Here is a 13,014-nt window from a genome sequence, read left to right as displayed (position 1 = left end):
TTTTGTTTTATTATTTCATGCAACATTCTCCTCTATAGTCCCCAATCTTTTTAGTCAACTTTGATGATTTATTGTGTATCAATTATAAATGATCTATAATATAAAAATGAATCGCAAAAATGTGTTGGTAAGCGCATAACTCAACAACGCCTGAACCAATTCGTCCAATTTTTTTAAAAATGTTGGTTGAAGTCCAAGGATGGTTCTTACGGCGAGAAAAAATCGAATAATTGTCGGGAAAGCCCTAAATCAGCCCTTTTCTTTTTCACATACAAACGTTAGTATTTTCATATTTTGCCATCGGATACGGAATATTTACTCAAGTCAATGGAGCGTCTGGGTCTGAATTTTTTTTACTGTGCTCCAATTCGTATGAATTGAGCAATGTTTATCTTACTCTCAAGTTTAAAAGTGAAAATAATTTAGACTCCTTTGCCATTTCCCGGGAGGATGACATTTCTCTCAGTGGTGTAATTTCATTTTTTGAAAATAACGTCGGATGTTTTATAATGTTTTTCAAAAAAGCAAAAACTCATCATTTATTTAAAGCAGTTGTACATTTAAGATCAATATGGTAAATGTATATACATTTCGGTATAGACTGTAGTGTAAAAAAACATAATAATTTTTTACTAATTGGTAAATATCAGTATAGGTATTAAAAAAAATTGGAACTTTGAATTGTAAACATCAGTACAGGACAATGTCTGTCGGGTCATCTAGTAATTTATAATACTGAACATAAAATTATTTATATTTTTACATATCTATTTAAACAAATATATAAAAAACAATCAACTGGGTTCATTACTATAACTCCTAAATGAGTTATTCCGGATGCAGTTTGTGCGGCTGGAATGTGTCGCCAGAAGTGACACACGCGCGGAATATATCGAAATGCAAATGTCAGAAGATGTTTTAGATTTAGAATTGGCCGTTGGCAAAGTCCAAAAACTAAAGCTTGCTTGGTTCAAAATTAGTCCTCCAGTCATTGCTGGAATTTGGAAAAAAAGGTCTAGGCTGAAGATGTATTGAGGTTTCTATTAGTGGATTATGACCACATGATTTTTATTATGGAATATATGATTGTTATTTGAATATGGAATGTTTTTAAGCTCACTCGTATTAGTCGGTGCTTGTTTTTTAAGTCCAGATTGATGATGCAAACATTCAAAAATTTGGAATACAATTCTAAAAGACGTTGAGTAAAAATTTATTGGTAAATCAAGATATTGTTCCTTAAATTTATTGAATCTTATGCAATATTTGCAAAATAAAGCCTTTTGCAAAAAGTAGATCTAATATACAAAATATAGCAACTTTATTTCTTGTTATATAAGTAATTGAAGATATAAATTCTAATGTGATAATATATGCGTATCAATTATCTTCAATTTTGATTGATATAGTTCGTTCAGAGAGATCTTTAATCTAAATTAATTTGTCTCAATTGAACTGAAGTGGTACTTTCAATTCAATTATTTTTGCTGTACATGTCATTCTATTTATATTTATATGATTGAATTTTATTGCGTGAATTAGCAAATGTCTCTATTGTAAATGATGTTAAATGCTGTCTGGAATATCAATATTCTAAGTGGAGCGAATATATTTAAGTCACATGAAATTTCTATCAAATAAACTATTAATATTATAACCAAATTGATGAATTTAATAACATTTCGAAGTACCTACCCAATGCTTATTGAATTTTTCTAAAAGAATAAATTTCAATAGTAATTATAAGTATTATAACTTCTTTAACTGAAAGCAGGAGCAGGTGTGACCGATCCACATTATTTTGTACTCTCTTTTCGATATTTTACTATAAAAGATAGAACCAGCTACGTTTTATTTACAAAATCATATCGAATAAAATTTTTCCATTTTAAGCATAATACTTCTATGTTTTCGACGCTTTTCCTCAGAAGCCCATACAGTTGTAGTAGGCTTTTTAGCAGTCCATGCATCTGATCTGGCCCTCCTTCAAATATAGCCTTTCACCTGTTTCTTTCTCAAGTCGACATTTAATTTGATATGAAAATAGTAATTCTTTATAGTCAGCGTGCAAATTCAGATTAATTATTGAATGAAACTGCGTTTGTTGACATTACTTCATTCACATTATTATTATACGCCTCCAGCATAGTAATTTTTATTCTATCCATAGAAGTACTCTAAAGAACCAGTATTTCCTCGTCACATCATGACATAATAATAGTCATCCATTAATTAACCATTTAGATGCATAGTAGTTACTACTAAATATTATCATTTCGTAGCGTACGCCAGTCAGAGTAAGCAATTTCATCTACTTTATAGATGTAATGTATTCAATATCAAACTCTATTGGATCTTTCTATGGCGTGTTTATATTAAATTAATTATAACTTAGTGTATACTATGCTCGTTATCCGTTAATAGGTGTCAATTAGGATAAATAAGGCGTGTTTTGCAACATACTGGTTATTATGACCATCGGTTACATCATATTTAGTTGAGAGTAATTTTAAATTATCAAAAAGTTTATCCTAATAATGCTCATTGGACTTGGACTTTTGTGACTTAAACCGAAAGAGAATGAAAAGTTACATTGAACGTATTGAAAATATTTCAAACTGTATCAATGGCAATGGTAACTTTTTTTTAATTTACTTTAGCTTGATATCAAGCTGTTGTTATAACTTTAGCCATCGAAAGTTGAATGCCATCATATAATGATAGGTATTTCAAATAGAAATAATAATACAAACGAATTCTTTATACCCGAAAAGCTTTTATCATACATAATTTCATTTTTAGAGCTAGGTTTGTAGAATAAGGTTTGTGTGTTAAGAAGTCCAATTCTATGCAGAAGTTTTTGGTTGATGTATTTCTTAATTTGCAGAGCAAATTTTATACCAGATTCATAATTTTCTTGAGAAAGAGTTAAAAATGATGTTCAAACAACAATATGTAGCCAATATGTAATGCAAAACTAATCGAAAAATTGATATGCTGACATTTGTAGCAATTTTATCGTCGAAGGTGGATCAATTTTTTGGAGTTAAAGATGATAAACGCGAATTCGATGACGCTCAATATTATATATAATTTGTTAGAGATTGAAGTTTCTAATACAAATCTTTCATGATCATTTGTCGTCACCGTCAGACCATATTTATGAAACATACTGCAGTCCTCCAATCGCAAAATGCATTTAGTAACTAGACTATTTATAAAATAAATATAAATATAAATATATGTTTTTATCTCTGTAAACGTGTTCAACTCGCACGTTGGTTGTAGAAGTTGTAAACCATCATATTTTCTCTCACAAGAAATCGAAGCATTTTATCATCGAAGAATTTAGTAATAACACTCGTACGAGCAAGGAATAAATCACATATGATTTCCAATTGCTACAGCTCTCGAGTAAAACAAATCGAATTATTATTATATAGAAAAGAAACCGATGCGAATAAAAATCCAATATACACGCAGCTCTTGACTACCGTGATGGATGTAAATGCAGGAAAAACTGAATCCAATCTTTTATGAAATGCCGTGAATGCAATCAGTAATGAAATTAGTTTCGTGCGATTTTTCTCGCTATTGGATTAGGTCGAGAGCTAGTTAAAAGTTTGAATTTAAGTTTCAACTAGTGGTGTCATATGTCTCATACTACTAATCGCTGGAATTTCTCGTTTTGTAGACAAATTGTAGATGAACAATAATAGAAATTAGGCAAACAATGGCAAATTATGCAATATTGTTTGCATAATACACAATACATATTTTTTAAAGCATTATGAAATTTATCATCCTATGAGCTATTGTGCTGATGCTTCTCTACTACCAGCCTCATTTTACAAGGCAACCCAATAATTGACTTATTTTGTAGAAGACAACCCAGTAGTTTTCAACGGTACATTTCAACTTATTGCTGATATGTTGGCATAATCTGTTATTTCAATGGAGATATGCCCAGCAAGTAAAATTTTGCTTGATATCAGGTTGTCTAAAACACAGATTTGGCTTTCTAATTATAAAACCGGGAGCATGCCCCAGCGTCACGTTTACTATCATGAATTTGAAAACAATTTGAGCCATAATTTCAAGTAAAATGTTGATCAAATCACATTACTTCTAAGCTACTTCCACTGGCTCTTTGTCGATAAGAAGGCGTCTCGAATATAATGAAAACCGCATTTGTTATCAAAGTAACGATGCGTAGAAAAAACATAAAATACTTGATCGACAACAAATATCATTAATGTAATACGAATTGTTCATATAATGAGATTTGTAATAGTATTACTAGATTATTTCAAAATTGATTTCAAACGAAAAAAATATTAGATACTTGGAAATAATCGAAACTATTGTTTCAATATTTTGTTCTCAGAAGTATTTTTATTTGGTTTGTAAAATAGAAAAAAATTAATTTGTGTGAATCAGATTTTATACATTGAATTAACTAGGTAAAAAAGGTAAATACTAAATCCTATGTCCTATGCGGGTAAGGGTTTACTACGTATTTTGTATGGGTGTGTACAATTTGTTATAAATTAATAAATAATTTGTAATACTAACATAAAATAAAACTTTCATAAAAGTATGAATACTATCCTAAATATTATTTTATAAATTTTTTTGAAACCCATCCTTTTAAGTTCTACTTTTTTTGAGTTTACTAATATGTAAACTTTTAGAATATAAACTTCTTGTTTTAGTATCTATACATTTGCACGATTTCACAGTTTTACCCTTAAAAATAAGAAAATCCTGTGTGGTCTTTTTTACAAAGATTGACATGGAAATAATAAGCGATTAGTGCTTCAAGATTAATGACGTTAATGCGTTTTTAATACATCTGGTTAGGGTTTTTGTCAGTCTCATAAAAATTTGGTATTGAAATGCATTCGTCATGAACACTTCATTTGGGAAGTCGTCCAGGAATATATACGGAAAAAAATCCTTTAAAAACATTATTCATAGGATTCACAAAAAAACTTTAGGAGGATTTAGTTTTTTCTATATTATTATATTTAAAAAAGCAATTTTTTATGTGCATGTAATATATGCATGAACATTACTATTTAATATTTGTTAAATCCTTTGCCAAAATTAGTTCCATCCAGTTTCTCAATGTGAAATTTTAAAGAAAAGCAATATTCTTCAAGAAGACCCCATTTATCAAAATTTACTTCTAGGTAGTTCAAAATTCTACATTGTTACATAATAGATGGGACTAATTTTCCTGTACCACAGCAAAGATTTGTTGCACGTTTTTAAAAATTTACTAGATTTATATTAAAAAAACTATTTGGGCTGTGTATCATGAATCTCGGTAAACAAGTGGCATTCGTTCCTATTATTTTTATAGTACATTCATTTATTTTAGTAATAAACATTATTATTACATATTGGTAATAATATCCTACTAAAAAAAGACTTCTCATTTAGACTTATGCTTATACTCATAATATATTCCTATCCCATGTCCCGTCACTAGATTTGTACTGGTCGAGGCAAAACATGAGCAATTTATAAATTTCATGCACTTTGCGATTTATAGATCACATTATCATAGATTTTACTGTATAATACTTTGCCGACTGGCGTAGAAGATATTTAGTTATGTGTCGTACAATGAACCCTCTTTGAAAGGATTATACACTTTTAGCTGGCTTAGAGGATGGAAATGTTATAGAACGAAGTCGAAATAATAATTAATATTATCATTGGTTGTCTGTGCAAAGGTAGATCTATTCTATGAGAGTCGCTCATTTTATTTACCACTCTTTCCTCAATTAAGGGGGTAATTTGCTATAATAATAATAAAAATAAGGGCACTATTTGTATCGTATTGTATCTTAAAATTTAATAGAATAACTATTGGGCGGACACAGCTTGGTTGGATGTATATCAAGTTCAATTGTATATATAGCAAAATTGAATGGCGAAATCCATAAAAAAAGAATGACTTATTGGATGATTTTGTTTCTGCTTTTAATTCTGCCAATTAAACTCATGACAAATAAATGAAATACACGAAATGAGAAACAACTAGGGTTAACGATATAATTCAAACATGATGTTTGATGTAGTACCTCTAAATAACACCACTAATCTAACACATATCATTAGTAGTTGAAGCAGAAAGTGATCGTAAATCCGTCCATGGCGCCAGACAATATATAATATAGAAAATATAAGCCGAACCACACCTACAAACGGTTGTGACGTATTCGTAGTTATTAATGATGTAATAACATAACGACATAGATTTAATAGAAATGATCGGATTTACAAACAATCCTTATATGGGCTTCATACTTCTAACCGGTGACGTTTGGAAAACTAATGATATTTGCAAATAATTTGTCTTCGTTTTGCATAAATAAGTGAGCAACATGATATATCTGGTATTTGAATAATGATGTTAGATATATTATTACTATTTGTATTTGTATGATTTCAAATGATGTAGATGATTTTACTAGTTGTTGAATCGAAACATCAAAGATTTTATACGTACTCTGATTTTGAAATGAGGGTTGTTGAGAAAAAATAGAGAAACGTAATTATTTAAACTGTTCATACTGAAAATTTAGATACCAAGAAACACAAACATTTCTTAAAAGATTCATTTTTATTATGAAAACTCTAAAATTAGTTTCAAGATTCTTTCAGATTTGAAAAGTATAAGTATCAGTCAATAGTGAATTATTGGAAATAAATATGGGATCTTTAGTGACTGAACAATGCTGACATCAGGAAATTAGAAAACTTCATATTTTCTATTCCTAGTTGTTTTTTCTAGAAAGAAGAATTATTAATGGAGATTCTTTATTACACCACAAGAGTTTCTGATTTAGAAAAAAAGCATAACTTATTGAATAATGTATAACTAATGAGAGGAAGTGAAATATAGTAACAATGAAGATGAAAAAAGGTGTTATTGATGTTGCATACGAACGAGCGTCTCATATTAATTTGATAATAATTAATCGAAAAGCAAAAAATGATGAAAGGATGATGTGGATAGATGAACTTACATACCAATGTGGATAGATATACTTAGAGAGTAGAGACCAAGAGCAATTATAATCTTTTTAGTGAAGATTGGTCTACAGTTAATATATATATATAATATATATATATATATATATATATATATATATATTTAGGGTAGTCCTTAACATGGACATTTTCGAATTTCCTTGCTTCCAAGGGCTCAAATGGTTTCAAATTGATAAAAAACAATTCTCTGAAAGTTTTAGCTCTTAATATTAACTTTTAGATAATGCGCAATTCAATCAAACTTTGTATGTAAATAGCATGGAAAAAATTTGAAAATTAAAAAAAATTTTTTTTGGTATAACTTAGCGACAAATGAATTAAAAGTGAAAATTTGTGTATTTTTTATTGAAAATTTGGCGCTCTGCAAAATTTTTAATTTTTTTTCGTGCTATTTCCATACAAAACTTTGATTGAATTGCGCTTTATCTAAAAGATAATATTGGAGCTAAAACTTTCAGAGAATAGTCAATTTGGAACCATTTGAGCCTTTGGGAGCAAGGAAATTTGAACACGTCCATATTAAGGACCACCCTAATATTATATATATATTATATATATACATATATATATATATATAATGATTGTTTTTCGACATAAGTTTAATTGAATAACTTTATCTGAATCTATCTAGAAAATACAAGCGTTTGAATAGAGAAATCCACCTTTACATGAGTTTGGGCAATAACGCTCTATATTTTATTCCTGGTTTGTTATTTATTTTTTGACTTATCGAGTTTGGGTCAATACTATCGATATATTTACATATGATATCCCTGCCCGGGTCGAATACACGCTGAGAGAAATACAAATAGGTATACAGAAATTTATTAGTATCTACCTATGTAAATCAAACTGATTACTTATGCATTTTCCTTGTTTGGAAAGATCTAGTTATACATATCAATACATCAGTATTATCTCGCCATATGTCACCCACATACATTGTCATGGCTAAGAAATATATGAAATGTAATGCAATGCAAAGGACATTCTTTGGCTGAGAAATGTTTACATTTAATGTTTCTTAGAAAAGTCGATCGTGTGGTTGCGCTACAATGCAAGAATACGATATTATAATAAATAATAATGCGCGGAGTAAGTACTTTAGCAGCCTGGTCAACTTTCCAACATCTGGTCGCCTCGGAATGCAATGAGAAACATTGTAACGATATTATGTGATAACGGTTAAACTGACACTTAATTACACTTTTATTTGTTACTTCTAATAAAAATTATATTTCTGCTTTTACAGATAAGATATGCCTTTTTGATACCATTATTTTATACCTAATGTTAATGCGACTAATTACCTTAAGAACTGGGACAGTTGGCTTTTTCAAAAGATAGAAGACTTGGCCTTCTAATATTTTGTTACTTCTTAAAGAATTAAAAAGAAGAACGAGCAGAAAGTGTAAGATTTATAATGATTGATCGATTTATAAAAATTGTTAACTGTCTATTATTTTATTCGATGTTTGGTGATTTAAATTCATATAGGAACTTTTTCTTTGAACAGAGATTTTACCATTTACCCCCAAGTGCATAGAGCATAATGCAAGTCCGCCCTTTGCTGAAATGCAATCATGCGTCTTTACTTTGGTAAGTTTGCTGCAAAAGCAAAGCAGTCGTAAATAAACGTGCAATAATCCTGTTCATGCATATTCACACACAAAACCTTTTGCTATGACAAGACCGCAGATTATCCGGGCTTTTGAAATATTTATAACTATCGACTGTCAAAGAAAAGCTCTCTTGAAAACAGAATTTACGAACAAAGCAATTTCAAATAGTTATATATTTGTATAATAATCCGTAACATATATAATGGATTTGTTTTCTGTTTAACTGCGTAAGGCTCAACTCACACGAGAGCCTAAGAAAAGAATTCTAATAAGGTTGAAAATCATGAGGAACGTTCATGTCTATGGTTTATGCCTTTGCATAAAAATTGGAAATTTGCCTTTCTTTACATTTCACAAGTTTGGACTATTTAAAAGTCCATTTACTTTAGAATCGGTCCAGAAAATTTGATTTTAATAATTACATCTTTAACTCATTTAGTTCTATGTTGATTTTAGTAATAAAAATTCAGAAGTAAAATTATCTACTCGTATAAAAATTAAATTATTAAAAGTATAAAATGAAGAAAAGGATAAAATATATTTCATGGACCAATTGGGTTTTTATGTGAAGTTTGAACATATAATATTTAACATATAACAATTTTTATTCCTTTGTTACTGATTTTCATGCCTTGAAATATTTCACATTTCATTTCTTAATGAAACAGGGAGTCATATTTTTTTCTTTCTAATTCTTTAAGCAAATAATAACCGCATTCTTATTTAAAAGCTTCCGAATTACCCTTAAAGTCTAAAACAAAGATTTTATGGGCGCTGGTACAGAATTTACAATGCAAACATCAAATGTGCCTTTGGTTCAACTGTTTGACCAAAAAATAAAAACAGGTACGAAAGCAAACAACTGACCGCAAGGTCGCATAAAAAATATTTTGATCCGGCTTATTCGAATCGTAGGCGTCGTTTACTGCTCGAAAACTTTCTTTATTTGTTTGTTTTTAAAATATGCAAATTATTATCTTGAATTTAAATTATTTATCAATTTAATTAATCAACTTAAATTCAAGCCGCTTTTGAATAATCTTCAATCAATCTGAAAATACGTCGTCTTATTAAACTTTATTTTATTAATATTTTAATAAATAAAACTTTTTACAATATTTGAATTAAATTTCAATAATAAACTCTAGAACTAGTCAAATCAATGTAATACCAAGAACACTCTAACTCCATGTCAAGTTTCATTTGATTGCGATGAAACGGCCTCGCCGATCTTTTCTAAAAAACTAGCAGTAACATCTCCAACTGTTATATTTCGAACGGTTTTCCAGTTTTTAAAATGGATTCAGGATTTTTTGCAAAAACGTGGAAGAAAAGCTTTGTACTTTGCTGGTAATTCTAAAGAAATGGCTTGTCCTTATCGACTTTCATGGAATGGCTTTTAATCACTAAACATGTATGAATTTTTGTCTTTTATATATACACATACTTTACCAATTTTGATGAGATTAGCCAGTCGGATTTTCTGGAGAAATCATAAAGTTCTCCTTCGGTAACTTAACTTAATTAACAGCTACATTGTGTGATACATGTAATTGACACGATTATAATAAATATAGATATTTTGTTATACTTTCAATTGCAATCTGTCATACCAAGACATTCAGTAATGGTTTGGGCGTTATTATATGACTTTTTGAATGGATGTAAAGCCATTGAGTAGTACTTCAATCGAAGTATTTGTTGTCATTTTAAGATTTTATATACAGCTACCAGAGCCGATTTTTGCTTGAGATTATATTTAAAATCTATAACCTCAAATGGAAATTTGACATCAAAGCTGCCTGATGTCGAACTGGAACTAGTTTAAGCTAGCCTACGCCCTTTAAGGGTCGATAATATCGAATAGATGATTTTAATTATTATAGATGTTTTTCACATAACAGCATATAAATGTTATCTGAAAATACGCTAAAATTAAAACGAAACTAGAGGGGTGTATGGCATCGTGTCTTAAGGCAAATTGCTGGAACTTCCCGTACCGTAGCGAAATGTTCGAGAAATATTGAATGTTTTCAAATAGATTATTATAAATATTGTAACATTGTCCAATATTTATAAGAATTATATAAACTGAATTGCAAAGTTAAACATATTTGTTTAAAGTACATTAGAACTTTTGTCAGAATTACGATTAAAATCTGAATTATTTTCGATATACAAAAAAAAAAAATTGAAAAAAAATTGAAAAAAAAAAATTTGGAACAAAATTTTTTCTTCCCAATATCAATTATTTTGTTAAAACAAGCAGAAAGTTTTTTGAATCATTCAAACCAGACGCTTAGTTCTCTCAAAAACTGCCATTTTCTGCACATTTAGTCTTGTATCTCCAAAATGGCTAGACCTGCCTTCTTCAAAAACTAATAACCACTTCTTCCAAACATTACTAATTGAATGTTTTTTAGATCATTCAAATCGGATGCTCCGTTCTCTCAAAAACTCGATTTCTATTTTCTGCACTCTTTGCTCTTTATCTCTGTAACTGCTAGACCTGCCTTTGCCAAAAACTAATCAGCACATCTCCTTATTAATAGGAATCGAATGTTTCTTAAACCATTCAAATCGGTTGATCCGTGCGCCCGAAAACGTGGACAAAAAATTGTATCCATACATACACACACACACATCCATTTTTTCTGAGGTATGCCAAAATGTTCAGAAACCTTCAAAACGTCGAGAAATGTAAAAATTTCCAATTTCGATTTTCGGCCCTACGGGAAGTTAAAAAGTAGAATGTAGCCAATCGCTCTCACATGATTTCATTATAAAACCCGGCGCTAATTCCTTTGCAGCTTTTCGATTTTTTATTCTTTTCCTTTATTTATATGCTGTGAGAAATATTATCGAAACGTTCTCTTGCCCACTCTTCGGGCGGAGTGAGAATCGCATTCTGATATTAATCTGACAATAAACGAATCGGAATTATCATTTGCTTTTTTTCTGTTCGCCGTTTGTGACAGCGTCATCGGCGGATTTTGCTCAAATGTAAATGTAAATGAACATAAAATATGACCAGAAAATATGCGCACGGATTGTGTAGGAATTTTGAGATGCAATTTAATGTGAACGTTGTGGAAATGCAACATTCTTTTCACTTCTTCAATAAAATATGAGTATTATTTATATTGGGAAGATGAGGTATCAAAGTCGTCAATTGCATTTCATAAAACATATTCTTATATAATAATGTACCCATATTAAATACGTTATGTTATGCTGAACAAGATAATAATATCTTGAGAAGGAGGTAATCATGATTAATATATTACGATTTAGATAGTGCAAACTTGAATCAAAATTGTAACTGAAAATTTAAAATAATATTACCCTACTATTTATTAGGTTTCAGAATACCACAAAAGAAATATTATTAATTCATATATCAGGCTATATTTTCGTGTAATCCTATGCAAACATTTATTCAATGTCAAAATCAGAATATGTCTTAAAATGTATTGATATGTTTTCCAAGGATCCATGAAAGTTTATCTTCTAGATTCAGAACTGGGTTAAAAAAACTTAAAAGTGTATTTGCTTCTATATCAGTAGTATTTACACATATTGACAGATTATGGTTTAGCATTGACACCCGATTTTTTTCAGTAGCTACATTTACATCTAACTCTTGTTAATGAATAGCTTAGCTGAGGACTTTGTGAAAATAATCAAGCTACAAAAAAGTAATACCAATTAAATTTTAAATATAATTTTTGATGATGAGTAAAATATTGATAATATTTCTTAATAAGAGGAAGGATGTAATTGCAAATCTGATGTGACATAAAATCATGTAAGATTATTACATATTTTATATAGAGAAAAAAAAATATTGACCTTTTTTAAGTTTTGCCAAAATTGCCGAAAAATTGCTGTTATAAGTAAACGGTATAAAATAACGAATAGAGCATAGGGCCAATTTTATAAAAAAGTAGTTTAATAATTAATTAATAATTCGATAATATTTATAAAACTCGTATAAAATGTTACATAATTTTTTAAAACTTTAGATATAACAAAATATTTGTACTAATACACAGTTATAATTTATCTCTAATTTTTCAATTTTAATTCATCATTTGATGTGCGCAACTTATTCGCATATAAATATATTTTAATTACATTGCAATATTGTTTTCAAATCACTGCAATAACTATATATTTTTCTTATTGGACTTCACTTAACTCCTTTTGACTAATAATCATCCAATGATAGGATGTACTTAATATAACCTGTGCTTTATTTGAATGAGACAAATAAGACAATAATAATAGCAGAGATGTACAAAAGCTTTTACGAATAAAATTG

This window comes from Ctenocephalides felis, unplaced genomic scaffold, assembly GCF_003426905.1.
Source record: "Ctenocephalides felis isolate EL2017-DRISC unplaced genomic scaffold, ASM342690v1 CF-g0.4_SCAFFOLD_03571, whole genome shotgun sequence".
NCBI classification, from domain to species: Eukaryota; Metazoa; Arthropoda; class Insecta; order Siphonaptera; family Pulicidae; genus Ctenocephalides; species Ctenocephalides felis.
The sequence above is the reverse complement of the archived record's forward strand: the minus strand, read 5'-3'. Positions refer to the sequence as shown.